Source organism: Ceratotherium simum, chromosome 18 (assembly GCF_057802395.1).
Source record: "Ceratotherium simum simum isolate JZ-2026a chromosome 18, ASM5780239v1, whole genome shotgun sequence".
NCBI lineage: Eukaryota > Metazoa > Chordata > Mammalia > Perissodactyla > Rhinocerotidae > Ceratotherium > Ceratotherium simum.
Window position 1 is genome coordinate 51,779,871 of NC_141917.1, and position 17,728 is coordinate 51,797,598.

Genomic DNA, 17,728 nt, shown 5'->3' on the forward strand with positions numbered 1-17,728 from the left:
AACAGAATCATGAGTCCAAAAACAAACCCTTGCATATGCAGTCAACTAAAATTTAGCAAGGGAGCCAAGAATATTCAATAGGGAAAGGACACTCTCTTCAATAATGGTGTTGGGAAAACTGGATAACTACATGCAGAGGAATGAAATTGGACCCCATCTTATATCAGTCACAAAAATTAACTTGAAATGGATTAAAGACTTAAACACAAGACCTGAAACCACAAAGTTCCTAGAAGAAAACATAGGGAAAAAGCTCCTTGACATTGGTCTTGGAAATGATTTTTAGGCTATGACACCTAAACACAAGCAACGAACTAAAAAATAAACACATGGCAGTGCATCAAACTAAAAAGTTTTTGCATAGCAAAAGAAATGATTAACAAAATGAAAAGGTAACCTACAGAACGGGAGAAAATATTTGCAAATCATATATCTGATAAGGGGTTAATATCCAAAATATATAAGGAATTCATACAACTCAATAGCAAAAAGAAAAAAAAAACCAAACATTAAAAAATGAGCAGAGGAGGGGCCAGACCTGTGGCCTAGTGGTTATGTTTGGCATGCTCCATTTTGGTGGCCCAGGTTTGGTTCCCCAGGCACGGACCTCACACCACTCGTCAGCGGCCATGCTGTGGCGGGGACCCACATACAAAATAGAGGAAGACTGGCAACAGATGTTAGCTCAGGGAGAATCTTCCTCAGCAAAAAAAAAAAAAAAAAAAAAGCAGAGGAACTGAACAGACATTTTTCTAAAGAAGATATTCAAATGGCCAACAGGTTCATGAAAATGTGCACAACATTAGCAGTAATCAGGGAAATGCAAATCAAAACCACAATGAGATATCACCTCACACATGTTAGAATGGCTGTCATCAAAAAGAGATAAATATGGGCCGGCCCTGTGGCTTAGCGGTTAAATGCGCGCGCTCCGCTGCTGGCGGCCCAGGTTCAGATCCCGGGCGAGCACTGACGCACCGCTTCTCTGGCCATGCTGAGGCCGCATCCCACATACAGCGACTAGAAGAATGTGCAGCTATGACATACAACTACCTACTGGGGCTTTGGGGGAATAAATAAATAAATAAATAAATAAATAAATAAAGAGAGAGATAAGTAGTGTTCGCAAGGGTATGGAGAAAAGGGAACCCTGTGCACCATTAGTGGGAATGTAAATTGGCACAGCCACTATGGAAAACAGTAAGGAGGTTCCTCAAAAAATTAAAAGTAGAACTACCATATGATCTAGCAATCCCACTTTTAGGTATATACCCAAAGGAAATGAAATCATGATGTTGAAAAGATATCTGCACTCCCATGTTCATTGCAGCATTATTCACAATAGCAAAGATATGAAAATAACATAAGTGTCTGTTAATGGATGAATGGATAAAGATGTGAGATATATATATATATATATATCTAACTAAATATTATTCAGCCCTGAGAAAGAAGAAAATCCTGCCATTTGTGACAATATGGATAGACCTTGAGGGCATTGTGCTAAGTGAAATAAGTCAGATAAAGACAAATACTGTATGATATCACTTATATATGTAATATAAAAAAGCTGAACACAGGGGCCGGCCCAGTGGTGCAAGCGGTTAAGTGCACGTGCTCCGCTGTGGTGGCCCAGGGTTTGCCGGTTTGGATCCCAGGCACACACTGACACACCGCTTGTCGAGCCATGCTGTGGCGGCATCCCATATAAAGTGGAGGAAGATGGGCATGGATGTTAGCCCAGGGTCAATCTTCCTCACCAAAAAGGAAAAAAAAAAAAAAGAGGAGGATTAGCAGATGTTAGCTCAGGGCCAATCTTCCTCAAAAAAACAAATGAACAAACAAAAAAGCTGAACACATAGAAATGGAAAGAATGGTGGTTACCAGGAGGTAAGAGGGTGGGGGAAATGGAGAGATGTAGGTGAAAGGGTACAGACTTCCAGTTATAAGAAAAATAAGTTGTGGGTATCTAATGTACGGCATGGTGATTATGGTTAATAATACTGTATTATATACTTTAAAGTTGCCAAGTGTTTTTTAATGCTAAGTTCAAATGTATTTTTTGATAATACAAAAAAGTAATCCTTGAAAATCAGAATACTTATCAGACAAAAGCACAATAACTTAAGTATTAAGCATCTGTATGAAATAACTGTTCCAAAGTTTGACAAAAATGCACACTTAGAACATGTAGTTATTTAAAAAAACAAAAACAGAAAAAAACACCTCATGATAAAGTGAGTAGATCTTAAACGTTCTCACCACAAAAATAAATGGTAATTGTGTGATGTGATGGAGGTGTTAGCTAACGCTATGGTGGTAATCATTTTGCAATATATACGTGTATCAAATCAATACCTTGTACATCTTAAACCTATACAGTGTTTTATGTCAATTATATCTCAATAAACTGTAAAAAATGAAATCAGGCATTGTATATAATTCAAAACCAAATATTATATTTAAGGTAAAGTTCTTTTGAAAAGGATTGAAATATTTCTATAAATATGCTTTTGAATTTACTATGCAAGAAAGTTATTTTCCATACTAAATGGTTTCTCTTAATTTCTCCAATGTTCTTTATATTTTTAGTTTACTATAAGGTAATCAATATATCCATTTTGGAATTCAACTTGATCATCTTGAATGTTTGCACAAACACCCTCTTTGACATATAAGGTGACCTTTGGTCTATTACGGTCTAATTATAAGCCTGAGGGGGCTCTGCCATATGTCATCGGAAAGTTGTTTTCCCCTAGATTTCCACTAGATCCCAGGTCCTATCTGACCTGATTATTTGTAGGAAAGATGTTTCTGAGGCAGTTTCTAAACTACAAGAAAATGTAATTTAGTTTGGTTTAATTGTGCTTCATAAGATTCTAGAACACAGCTAAATACTAAACTGATTTTAAGAAGTCTCAGGTTGAATGCCCGCGTGTTCAATCAAAATGTGGCCCTATTCCATCTCTGACACAGTGATCAGCACATGTGCACAACAGCCATAACCTTCACAAGTGTATAGAGTATATGGAGTCTTTTTCATTTTTATTTTTAAGTTGTTAATTTCATAATCCAATAATGAGAGAGACAGTGACCACTACTTCCTGGTGTGTCATTGGTAAAACATTTTGTGAGCTTTCCTTACTTTTGTTCACTTTGGTAGATGATTTTTCAAATGTAACAAATTTCTCCTTAGCAAAAGATTTTTAAACAAATGTACTAAAATAATAAATGGTGTGTCCCTTAAGATCAGAGAGTTATCTTATTCATTTTTTGTTTCTTGCCAGCACCAAACATGGTATTTGTCTCATATGAAAGGGTGGATTAATACTGTTAAATTGAATTCTGTCTTTGAGAAAGGATTGTCTCCTTAAAAGTATTTTATTGTCTAGATCAGCACTGTCCAATAGGACCTACTGAAAACGTGATGAACATATTTTATATCTGTGCTGTGCAGTGTGGTAGCCAATAGCATCAGGTGGCTATTGAACATTGAAATAAGGCTAGTGTGACTAAGGTTGTATTTAATTTTAATTAATTAATTAATTTACTTTTTGGCGAGTAAGATTGGCCCTGAGCTAACATCCGTTGCCAATCTTCCTCTTTTTGCTTGAGGAAGATTGTCCCTGAGCTAACATCTGTGCCAATTTTCCTCTACTTAATACATGGGTCACCACCACAGCATGGCTTGATGAGTGGTGCATGTCTGCGCCCAGGATCTGAACCTGCAGACTTGGGGTGCCGATGCGGAGCACGCTGAACTTAACCACTACACCACTGGGCCGGCCCCAAATTTTAATTTATTTAAATTTAAATAGCCGCATGTGGCTACTGGTAACTATATCGGATAGTACAGATCTAGATCCACAAAATTTTATTTGTGTTCTCTCAAATGCTGAGCCCGATTGGGCAAGTTCCCTGTGTTCTTCTCTCCTTTTTTGAAACAGATGCTGAAGATTTAGCTTGTTTTCCTCTCCAATTTAATTTGGTCTATACCCAATTCATCCATTCATTCATTCAATTGGCAAATATTTATTTATCATTAATTATGTGCTAGGCACTCTGCTAGATGCTAATGAGTGAAAAATGAGCCAGACAGGTCCCTGCCCACAAGCAACTTACAGTCAAGTTGGGGAAGAAAGATTAGTAAATACATAATTGCAATGCAGTTTATGGATTTAGTTTGTGGTACTTTGTTACAGCAGTCCTATCAAACTAATGCAGCATTCCTGATCCAGGAAGCAGTATTGTGAAGCAAGGCAAATAAGCTGTGGAAGATATTTATTAAAGTTCTGTTTTGTGATTACCTAACCCAGGAATTTTAGAAGGAAAAAAATAAAGCAAGCATCAGCTGGAGTATAACAATTTCTTTTACAAATGTTTTTCTACTCTCAGGGGAAAAAAAAAGCCAAGGCTGTAATAATGTTTGGGGTGAAATTGGGAGTGTATTTCTGCTAAAATGTATCATGAATCAAAAAATAAATGTTAATGGTCATCATAAGTCAGAAGAAATTTTTTATTAAACTTGTCTCCCTACATAAATTAGTTATACTATTAGTAATAAGACCCTCCCCAACAATTCCCTGCATAGATCATATGAGGAAATATATGTATGAGAACTATATTTCCTATTTCTGATGTGTCAACTTTGAGGGAGAGGGTTCATGAACAGGAGCTGGGGTAGGAGTCACACACTGGATGGCTGCAGTTGGAATTATATTCATCCCAGTAGGATGGTACCCTAAGGTCCAACCTCACTCCTCCAATTATCACTGGGATGGGCCAGACTGGGATCTGAGAGGCCAAATCAGAGTCCAGAGGACACCAATAAAAGCCACATCTCTTGCAAAGGAAGAATGGTCAGACCCCACATAGACTTCTAGCCAGGATTCAGGAGTCAGAGAATGGGGGCTGAGTGCTGGGTGCTATCAATCTTTTCATTTGTGTGCATGCAGCAGTAAGTGCCAAGCATTAATTGACTCTTAGGAATGGGTTAGGGACAGTGAACTGTGGATAGCATTAAGTCACTTATATGGTGCAAAAGCCCTTCTGCAACAAATGTGAATAACAGTATGGTACCTTGGAAGACCTGGATGTAGCCTAACAAGGCTGGAGTATAGAATGCATGGCAGGTGAAGGTTTGAAGAGATATGTACAACTGGAGAGGTTGACAAGTGCAAAAGAGCAGCAGGTTTGATATGGGGATCAGGGAATAATAATGGATCACTTTTGGACATTTTGAGTTTGAACAGCTTTTGGGGCATTCAAGAAGATCAGGAGGCAGTTAGATATACAAATCTCTAGCTTAGGGTAGGTGTGATATTGTGATTTATACTAAGAAATACTGTCGTACCTTTGTATCCGTGGATGCGGAACCTGTGGATAAAGAGGGCAGACTAAGGCACTTGAGCATCCAAGGATTTGGGTACCACCCCCACACCCCAACTCCACTCCCCCTTACCAAGGGATGACCGTTGATGAGAGCCATAAAGGTATCTTTTGTTATGTTAATTAAGTGACTTTTAGAAGCATCTAGGTAACCTAAGGATGGGAGCTGCTTGCTAGGGAACCCAACTGTGTGATTAGAGGATTAGCAGAGATGTGGTGTTTTTTTTTTTTTTTTTGGTGAGGAAGACTGGCTCTGAGCTAACAATGTGTTGCCAATCTTCCTCTTTTTGCTGAGGAAGATTGGCCCAGAGCTAACATCTGGGCCAATCTTCCTCTATTTTGTATGCGGGATGCCACCACAGCATGGCTTGATGAGCAGTACCTTGGTCTGCACCTGGGATATGAACCCGCAGAACCCCAGGCCACCGAAGCAGAGGGCAAGAACTTAACTGAAGTGAAGGGCAAGAACTTAACCTCTATGCCACTGGGCTGGCCCTGATTAGAGGATTAGAACTTTCAATTCCACCTCCCCTCTCCCCCCGACACACCTCTGGGGCATTCAAGAGGGTCTGGAGGTCGAATCAATTGCCAATGGCCAATGATTTAATCAATCATGACTATGTAATAAAGCCTCCATAAAAACCCAAGGGGATGAGGTTCAGAGAGCTTCTCAGTTGGTGAGCATGTGGAGATTTGGGGAGAGTGGCAAGCTGTGAATACAAATAGACTATTGCTAAAGAAGGACAAATTTTGACTTTTCTGCTTATTACATTAAAAATTTCATTGCCTAACATGTTGGACCAATGCATTTCCTTGTACTGAACCCATCTCTAGCAATACTTCTCTTTCTTGAGGGTAGAATGAAGAGCTTTGAGCATTTCATAGTGGAAAATTCTGCTTCAATTTTTATTATTTTGTTAAGTTGTTAAGAAGGACAGCTAGGTCTAAATAGTCAACTAGGGGAAGAATATAAAATTTCTTCTCTTAAAATTTGCAAATTTTCCTATGCATCTCTGCGGGAATAAATTAGATATAAATGTTTATCCCTTAGAGGTTTCAATGAATGTTTCTTTGATGTTTCCTCCAAAACTTACTGAAATAGGTTAGGAAAAGATTTTTCTTCAATTTGTTTCAGTTCATTAGAAGACCACACTCTACACCAGGCTAAGAAATTGCACCTATTCTACCTTGCATGTCAGATTCTATTCCTATACAATGCGGACTACAATGAGCAGAACTCCCTGGCACCCACGTTGGATGTATAGCTTGACTGAGAAATAAATATGTACTGTTTTAATCAAAAAAAAAAAATCCAACCGTCTTTATATTGTTAGGACCTATTAGGCACCTAGTTGAGTGTCTGGTCAAGAGGGATGTTAAACAAGCCGTACAATTTATTCTCCCACGAAAGGGAAAATGGGTGGCTGGGAAACAGGGGTCGGGAGAGACTTTTAGTGATATACCCTTTTGCACCTTTTGAATTATGTGCATGTATTATCTATACTACAAAATTATTTTCATCTAATAAAGTTTTTGTTCTAAAAAATTATGGATTAATAAATAAGGGAAATAATTAGAAAGACTGCGTTTAAGTCTTGGGTATGCTTTTTCTTTTAAACACTCCTTTTATGCTTCAGTTTAATCTTCACTAAAATTTCTACTTCATGGATTTCTTATGAAGATCAAACAGAGTAAAATTTTTGAAAGTTCACTTTACACTAAAAAGCATTATTCACACCTAAGTTATTGCTGAGGAGTGTTAGGGACTGAATGTTGGTGTTTCTCCAAAATTCATATGTTAAAACCCTAACCTCCAATGTGATGGTATTGGGAAGTGGGCCTTTGGGAATGATTAGGTCATGAAGGTGGAGCCCTTATGAATGAGATTAGTGCCCTTAAAAAAGGGACCACAGAGAGCTCCCTTCCACCCTATGAAGACACAGTGAGAAGATGGTCATCTATGAACAAGGAAAGCAGGTCTTTACGAGACACTGAATCTGCCAGCACCTTGATCTTGGACTTCCCAGACTCCAGAACTGTGAGAAATAACTTTCTTGTTTAAGCCACCCAGTCTATGGCTAAGACAAGGGTCAATGTGGAGACGTGGAAAGACCTTGGGAGCCAAAGAGACTGGAATCCACATAATTCACTGGTTATGTGATCTTGGACAAGTTTCTTAGTCTCCAGAATTTGATTCACTGGCATGCTACCATGAGGGTAGGGACTTTTGTTCACTGCTGTGTCCTCAGCACCTAGAATAGTGTCTCACATAAAGTCAGTGCTCAACAATGTTTTCTGAGTGGACCTCTCTGTGCTTTAGTTTCTTCATTTGCAAATCATGGAAAATTTGCTAGGTAACTAAAGAAATGTGTTATTTAAATCCACAATTCCACTTTTTAGAGCTTGGTTATATGGTGGCTGCCTCCTTAGGAGCCTCACAGTAATGACAGGTATTTATCATGAAATTATTCCCAGAGGTGAATAAATGTCCATTTTAAAATCTACTGGCAGAGACTCCTGGCTGTGGTGGAATAAAGAGATGGGCAAATTCTCTACGCCACAAACACCTGGACCAACTTGTCAGAACCAGCCATTTCAAGATTGTGAAAAATTGACTAAAGGTAAACAAATTAAGAAGTGCTTATTATGAAAAACTGCTGAACCTCAGGTAAGAACAGTGTGAGTCTGTGGGGTCCTCATCTGGGGCTGCTCCCATTCCCATCCCACCCCCTGCTCCAGTGACACAGATGTTCTTCCAGGGTGGAGCTAGCTGTGGAAAGTAGCAGCTTCACTGCCAGAGGTGGGTGTCTTGATTTGGAACAAAGGGCAGAAAATACCACCTAGTACTGTGGTCAATAAGAGTATCAAACCTGATGGGAAATGAATATGCAGAGTCCATGATTCTGCTAATCTTAGGTTCTGGTTCTGGTTGGGGGGAGTAGCTAGCAAGAAATATAATAGGAATATATCCTGGCAATGAGAGAGCCATAGGGAGACTAGAGACATGCTCCACACATCTCTAGCTAACTGTTAGGCTGCAAGCATGTCCAGGGGAGATCTAGTAAGAAGTAAAACCTGGGACAGACCTTAAAATTCCTGAATTTTGAATGTACTCATAAACCCACATACAAATCCACTGGCAAGGGTTGGAAACCTTACAAGTTTGAGGTGTTTTAGCACAGCCTTGGACCAATCAGTGGCTGACTACCAGGTTATGTAGACAGAGCGGCAACATCTAGAAAGAAAGCTAAAACATAAAAGTAAGAATTAAAAAAAAAAACTGAGTAGGGACATTAATGGCCATACACCACAGGAGAGATATGTCTATTGTCTCTTGGCTCCAAATTTACCCTTGATTGTCAGCTCTGTGGAAAAGAATCTGAGCTTTTTAATATTTTTTCTTTGCCAGATGGCACAATGTTAAACTTTTTCAGTAGAGGGTGATGCAGAATCACTGCAACAGGAAAGAATTTTTCTTCCTGACTCTGGTGTGCTTTTGCTGGGCAGCTCCTGCAGGGCACATGGTTTCACCAGAGTCCAGCTCCTACAGTGTACATGATCGACCACCACCATGCTTCTGCAGCATGGGCAGCTTCTCCAGTACTGGGATCCTGCACAGCATGTCACATAAGCATATAAAAGTCTTGAACAACACTATCAACCAACTTGACCTAAATGATATTTACAGAACACTCCACTCAACAATAGCAGAATACATATTCTTTTCAAGTGCACACAGAACATTTTCCAGGACAGAACATATGCTAGGCCATAAAAAATGTCTCAGTAAATCTAAAAGAATTGAAATCATTCATAGTATGTTTTCTAACCACAACAATTAAATTATAAATCAATAACAAAAAGAAATTTGGATTTGTAGCATAGTGCTTTTGGTGAACATCTACCTCTGAATAGCTTTCCCCAATACTCTACAGGGAGAATTCCCCACAGTGCTTAGACGAAAACATATAGAATTAAATGGTAATATTAGAAAACAAAAAGTGTCAAATCAATAATGTAAGCTTTCACCTTAAGAGACTAGAAAAGAAGAGGAAATTAAACCCAAAGCAAGCAAAAGCAAGGAAATAATAAAATCAGAGAGGAAATCAATAAAATAGAAAACAGAAAAATGATAGAGAAAATCAATGAAACTAAAAAACACTTCTTTGAAAAATCAACAAAATTGATAAACCTTTAGCTAGACCAACCAAGAAAAAAAAGAAGGCACAAATTACCAATATCAGGATTGACAGAGAGAACATTACTACTGACCCTATAGAAATTGAAAAGAAAATAAGGTCTTATTTGAACATCTTTTTTGTTAACAAATTATAGAACTTAGATGAAATGGATAAATTCCCAGAAAGACAAGAACTACCAAAACTAGTTTAAGAAGTAGAAAGTCTTAATAGATCTATTAGAAGTAAAAATTTAGCTTGGTAATGAAGAATCTTCCCATAAAGAATCCTAAGCCAGATGGCTTCACAGGCAAATTCTATGAAATAGTTGAAGAAGAAATAATAACAATCCTACATAACTCCTTCACAAAATAGAGGAAGAGGGAACACTTCCCAACTCATTCAATGAGGCCATAGCATCCTGACACCAAAGCCAGATAAAGACATTGTGAAAAAAGAAAACTATAAACAATTATCCCTCACGAAAAGAAATACAAAAATCCTTAACAAAATATTAGCAAGCCAAATCCAACAACATACAAAAAGGATTAAACATCATGACCAAGTGGAATTTTTCCTAGAAATATCACATGATCATCTCAATAGATGCAGAAAAAGCATTTGAAAAATCCAACATCCATTCACAATGAAAACTCAACAATCTAGGAATATAATGAAACTTTCTTCACCTAGTAAGGAATCTCTTTTTTTTTTTCCCCCTAAAGCCCCAGTGCATGGTTGTATATCCTATTTGTAAGTCCTTCTAGTTCTTCTATGTGAGCTGCTGCCACAGCACGGCAACTGACAGACAGGTAGTGTGGTTTCGCAACCGGGAAACGAACCCGGGCCACTGAAGCAGTGAGAGCGCCAAACTTTAACCACTAGACCATCAGGGCTGGCTCAGGACTCTCTTGTAAAAACCTAGAGCTAACCTCATGCTTAATGGTGAACGACTGGCTGCTTCTCCTGAGGACTGGGAACAAAACAAGGATGTTTGTTTTCATCAATTCTATTCAGCGTTATACTGGAGGTTCTAGTCAGTGCAATAAGAAAAGAAAAAATAAATTAAAGGCATGCATATTATAAGGAAAAAAAGAAATAAAACTGCTCCTATTAACAGATGACATGATCCTGTATGTAGAAAATCCAAAGGAATCAACAAAAAAAGCTAATAGAACTAATTTAGGAAGATCTCAGGATACAAGATCAATATACAAAAATAATTTTATTTCTATATGCTAGCAAAGAGCAGTCCAAAAATAAAATTAAGGAAACAATCCCATTCCCCAAAACATCAAAAAGAATAAAATATTTTGGAATATATTTAACAATGACGTGTAAAAACACTGCTGAGAGAAAGTAATGAAGAGTGAAATAAATGGAAAGAAATTCCATATTCATGGATTGGAAGTCTTAGTATTATTAAGATGACAATCGTTCCCAAATTGACCCATAGATTACCGTAATCCCTATCACAATCCCAGCAGGTTTTTGTTTTTTGTTTTTGTAGGATGTATAAGCTGATACTAAAGTTTATAAGGAAATGAAAAGAACCTATAATAGCTAAAACAATTTTGAAAAAGAGGAATAAACTTGTATGGTTTACACTATCCAATTTCAAAACTTATTATGAATATACAGTAATAAAACAGTGTGGGATTGGTATAAGGATAAATATATAGATTAGTAGAACAGAATTGGGAGTCCAGAAATAAAATCTTCAACTTATGGTCAATTGAATTTTTACAAAGGTGCTCAGACAATTCAATGGGGAATGTATAGTCTTTTCAACAAATGGTGCTAGAACAATTTGATATCACACAAAGAAGAGGAAGAAGAGGAAGAGGAAGAAGAGGAGGAGGAAGAGCACGAAGAAGAAGAAGAAAGGAGGAGGAAGAAGGAGGAGGAAGAAGAAGAAGGAGAAGAAGGAAGGAGAAGGAGGAGGAGCAGAAGTAGGAGGAGAAGGAGGGGAAGCAGGGGAAGGAAGAGGAGAAGGAGAAGAACCACCACCACCACCACCACAGCGTAGACCTTTACCTCACACCACACATAAAATGTAACTAAGGATGGATCAGAGCCCTAAATGTAAGAGCTAAAACTAACATTTTCTAGAAAAAACGCAGGAGAAAGTCTTTGTGACCTTGGGTTAGGCAAAGATATCTTAGATGTGACAACAGAAACATGATCCATAAAAGAAAACATTGATAATCTGGATTTCAACAAGATAAAAAACTTTTACTCTTTAAAAGACACTATTAAAACTATCATTTATTAAAGGAGTGAATTAACTATCACTTATTGAACATTTAAAATTCATTCATTCAATCAATACATGTGTATTGGACAAAGACTATTTGCTTGGCCCAGCTGGGGATAAAGCAGTGAATAAGCAAAGTACTTGCTTTTATGGAGCTTGTAATCTACTGAGAGGAAATGGTGGAGGGAGGAACATTGGGCAAAAAGCTTTATACAATACCACTTCACACCCATTAGGAGGCTATTATTAAAAAAATGGAAAACAAGTTTTGGCAAGGATGCGGAGAAATGGAAACCCTTGTGCTTTGCTGGTGGGAATGTAAAATGGTGCAACTGCTGTGGAAAACCAGTTTAGTGGTTCCTCAAAAAATTAAACATAGATTGAGCATATGATCCAGCAATTCCATACCTAGGTATACAACTAAAAGAATTGAAAGCAGGGACTTAAACAGATACTTGTACATCAGTGTTCATAGCAGCGTTACTTACAATAGCCAAGAGGTGGAAACAACTAAAATGAAAAGACAAACATCGATGCATGTCCAAAAAAAACAAGAAAGAAAGAGAAAAGAAAAGACAAGTTACAGATTGGGAAGAAATATTTGCAAGTTATATGTCTGATAACAGATTTGTATACAAAATGATAAAGAACTCTTACCACTCTATAAAAAGAGACAACCCAACTAAAAAAATGACAAAAGATTTGAATATTTGAATAGACAATTCAACAGAGATGATATCTGAATGGCTAATGAGCACATGAAAAGTTGCTCAATATTATAGCCATTAGGGAAATGGAAATTAAAACCATAATGAGGGCCGGCCCCATGGCTTAGCGGTTAAGTGCGTGCGCTCTGCTACTGGCAGCCTGGGTTCGGATCTCAGGCGCGCACTGACGCACCGCTTGTCTGGCCATGCTGAGGCGGCGTCCCACATACAGCAACTAGAAGGATGTGCAACTATGACGTACAACTATCTACTGGGGCTTTGGGGAAAAAAAATTAAAAAAAAAAACCATGATGAGATAGTATTACATACCCACTAGAATGGCTATAATCAAAAAGGTTGACAATCCTAAGTGTTGATATGGAGCAACGTAACTCTCACACATTGCTGGTGGCTATGTAAAATGGTACAGCCTCTTTGGAAAACAGTTTGGCAGTTTCATAAAAAGTTAAATAAACTCACCATATGACCTAGCATTTCTACTCCTAGGTATCTACTCAAGAGAAATGAGACTTGTACATGAACGTTCATAGTAGCATTACTCATAATAGCCCCAAACAGGAAACAATCCAAGTGTCCATCAACTGTTGAGCAAATAAACAAAATGTTGAATATTCATACAATGGTCTACTATTCAGCATTAAAAAGGAATAAACTAATACATACTCCAACACGAATGAACCTCAAAAACATTATGCTCAGTAACAGAGGCCAGACACTAAAGACTGTGTATTATATAACTACTTTTATATATAATTTCCAAAAAAGACAAACATATAAAGATGGCAAGCAAATCAGTGGTTGCCAGGAGCTGGAGAATTATTGGCCTTATTGGCAACACTCTTGAGATGGTCTGTGAATATCTGCTGCTCAAGTTCCCAGAGCTGCCCAGGTCACTTCCCTTCCTGAGATTTCTTTGTGCAATTCTTCCTGCTATTCCATTAAATACCTAAGTCATCTTCTTGCATATTTTCTGTTTTCTTTAGAGTAGCCAAAGTCTGTTCTAAATATGCCCTAGTCACACCCTTCTCAAGATTTGGTTGTGCAATTATTTCTTCCACTCCATGAAATAACATTACCATCATTGTCTACACTTTCCTTTCTGTTTAAGTTAGCTAGAGCAATTTTCAGTAATCAAAAAAAAAAAAAAACCAAGAAAAAAAAAAAAAGATATGCCAATGATAAGGTTCCAGAGCTAGCCCACGAGAGACATCATGAACTAATTGAGAGTTCTGGATACTGAAAGAAGAGGGCCTGTGGTTTAGCACAAAAAAAGACTAAGAGAGTTTCTGCTTCATTTCTGGAACAGTCTTATTTCAAAACACACTACACACACGCATGCATATACACACACACACAGCTGCACTCATGTATGCACAGTTCTTGCTCCTTTTCTGATCCTTTCTAGTACAACCTGTTAACCCTTCTTCCAGTGCTTTCCTACTGTCTTAAGACTATAATCAGGACTCCTTCTTCAAAGACGGGGCTACTTATAGATCCTTTGTTACCTGAAATTGGTTCTAAATTATTCTCTTACTGTTGAAATTTCCTTTAAAATTCCATAGAATAGATTCATTGCAGATCTCACTTGTTCAAAAAGCAAAACAAGAAAACTAAATGAAGGCACCAAAGCCTCTTCTTCTAAGTCCAGCCTACACCCATCTGCACACCTTCACAGCTCAAGTGTTCTCTTCCTGTTGCAGTACTCCCTGCAACTGCTCTCTCCAAAGTCACCTGTTGGTTCTACATCCAATAAATGCATAAAATTTTAATGTATATCTTTCCCTTTTTTTTGTTAATTTATTTACTGGAGTTTATCTTTCTTACTTTTGGTTTCTGGTTTGCTCTCATGGGCCCGAACCTACTCGTGAGGAGCCCTCTTTCTGCACTGAAACGTCACTGCCTGTCTTACTGTTTTAGAAGATGTTGGGTCAGTAGGCAGATGAAATCAAGAGGCCTAGTGATGAAGTAATATCTGCAAACTGGGGCCATGAGAATGATTACAGAGGTTGGAGACAACGTGGCATGGAGGTTGGAATTCTAAAATGTATGTCAGAGCGCCAGGGTGGAGCAGTCTGACATTGGCCAGAGGGGCAGGCCCAGGGCTGGGAAATTTTGCTGGGAGATTCATGAGGAATCCATGCAAGTGACGCTGTGGCCTTTGATTCTCCAAACTGGTTCATGTAGCTTTTGTATCAATAGTTACATTATATCTACTAACATTTTATCCCTGACTTTGTCATCTTTGAAGAATTTTCATACTTTTCATCATTCTTTCCTCCCCACTCTTCACTTTTTCCTTATTAAAACTTTTTCCTCCCTTAACTTTTTTTTTTTTTTTAAAGATTTTATTTATTCATTTTTTCCCCCCAAAGCCCCAGCAGATAGTTGTATGTCATAGGTTCACATCCTTCTAGTTGCTGTACGTGGGACTCGGCCTCGCGCTGGACGGAGAAGTGGTGCCTTGGGGCGCGCCCGGGATCCGAACCCAGGCCGCCAGCATCAGAGCGCGCGCACTTAACCGCTAAGCCACAGAGCCGGCCCTCTCCCTTAACTTTTGTACTGTCCTTCCTCCTGGTTTTCCTCCTGGCTTCATTTTGGTTTTGGCTGTTGGTTGTATTTGTCCCTTCAATGTTACCCACTGCACTTCTGCTGCACATGTGCCCAGCATAACTATAGCAACCTTCAAGCTTAAATCACATACTATATCTTAGTTCTAGACATTTTCCCTAAATTCAATTTCAGGAACTTGTCCATAATGGATCTCAATATTTTCTGCTCCTTCCTCACAAGGCTGCTCTTCCGTCTTATTTTTGGTCCTAAATTATTATTTGGTCCTAAATATATTTGGTCCTATATTAGTGCTATTACACAATCCCTCAGGCCAGAACATAATTTCCTCCTCTGCTTTACCATCAACAGTAGACTACTAAATATACTAAGTACTGCTTTTACAATCTTCTGAACCAGTGGTTCTCAAAGTAGGGTTCTCAGATCATCAGCAGCAGCATCACTGGGGAACTTGTTAGAAACTTAAAATTTCAGGCCCCACTCCAGACCAACGAAATCAGACACTCTGGGACTCTGGGAACGGATCCAGCAATCTGTGTTAACATGCCCTCTAGGTATTCTGAGGCACACTCAAGTCTGAGGACCAGTGTTCTAAACTAGTGGTTGTTAATCCTAGGGAGCCATGCTCGGGCTTCAGGAGGACCAAAAAGCACCTGTAATTGTATCTAAAACCAAGTGTATGTCCATATATATTTTTCTAAGTGGATTGCTTTTATTCCTTTTATCTTCAAATGGGTTCAACAACTTCCAAATTTGGGACTGTTCCTTGCTTTCCGTTACTACCACCACTTACCCTTTGATCTAGTCCCTTTGCCCTCCAGTTTCCACCCTTTTCAATGTATCTCCACGTTGCAGTGACAATGATCATTCTAAAACAAGAATCTGATCATGGTCACTCTCCTGCTCAAAGGCCTTCAATGGCTCCCAACAGCTTATGAGAACGTAACCTCTCAGCATGACAAACAACACCTTTCATCAAAGCTTATTCTTTCACATGCATCGCTAGTCATCCTCAGCCTTTGGTCTAGCAATAATAAACTTTGAATATTCTGGACTTCGCTGGGGCTCTCATACCTCCCTGCCTTTGTATATTCTGCATGCTCTGCCTGGGAGGTCCTTCACTGTTCCTCTCTCCTTGTCTGGCTAATTCCTATTTGTTCAAGATTCAGTGCCAGCACTAAGTTTAAGTGGCCCTCCTATATGCTCCCAATTCTCCCTGTGATTATCCCTCTGGCAGTAGTTCTCAACATTTTGGTTTTGGGACCCCTTTACACTCTTACAAACTATTGAGGACCCTAAGAGATTTATAGGATATCTATCCATATTTACCACATTAGAAATCAAATCTGTTAAATTTAATATTTAAAAACTCATTTAAAAATAATCACAGACCCATTGTGTTAATAAAATATAAATGATGTATTTTTATGATATTTTTCAAAAAAAAATTTTGAGAAGAGTGGGATTGTTTTATATTTTTCAAGCCTTTTTAATGTCTAGTTTAATAGAAGAAAGCTGTATTCTCACATCTGTTTGTTCATTCAACCTGCTGTGATATTTTGGTTGAAACATATGAAGAAAATCTGGTCTCACACAGATAAGGAGTTGGAAAAGCAAAAACTATTTTCATAGCCTTTCTAGATAATTCTAGATATTCTTCTTTGATATTACACCAAACTTGACATGGGGTAGTTTCTTAAAGTGTAGTTGCCATGTGGACTGAATCTGAAACCACGTCAATTAACTTTTCATATTCTGCTATATTAAAATCTATGGGTCTTACACTTCGATGGCTCTGATTTTGTAAAAGCATGCATTGGTTATTTTGAAAACAGTTGTTCACTGAGTTGTAGAGATCTTCCAAATGTTCATGTTTCATTATATAATGTCGAAAAAATACACTTGTTAATATCACTGGTATTTTTAGCAGAAGTGTCTTTAAGTAGTGGAAAGCTGTCAAGCTCAAGGTGGTGGATACGAGTTTTACAAAATTTGGATTTTTGCGTGAAAACCCAACCACACAAGTGCTTTTTCTGGAGACAACCATGCTACTGGGGCTTGCAGCAGAAGTACTTACCATCTCTTCACACATATTAAAAAGATGTGTATGCTAGGGTGAAGGTTTAATAAAAATAATTTTTACTCCTCCATCAAGGGCATTCTTAAGTCAAACTAGCTTATTTTAAAAATCTTAAATTTTGTATGCTATGAGTGCAAGGAGGTGAAGAATACAAAATACCACCATTAGTGCAGTTTGGCACCACTGCCTTGATTCCTGCTAAAGGGCCAGCAGTTTAATCTCCTATTGCTTTTACACCATTAGTGCAAATGTCAACAAAGTGAAAAAAGTAAACAAGTCTTATATTATTGTGAAAATTGTTTTGACCTTGCAGACCCCCTGAAAGGGCCTCCAGGACCCTCAAGGTTCTGCGGATGGCACTTTGGGAACAGCTGCCCTAATTTCACATACGACTGTTACTTGTCGCTCATTAAGTTGCAAGTTCGATGTGGACCGTCTGTAACTGTCTTTTATGTGCCCTTGTCTAACAGTGTCTGGTACATAACACTCAATAAATATTCACATCTGCGGAATGAGAAAATAAATGACA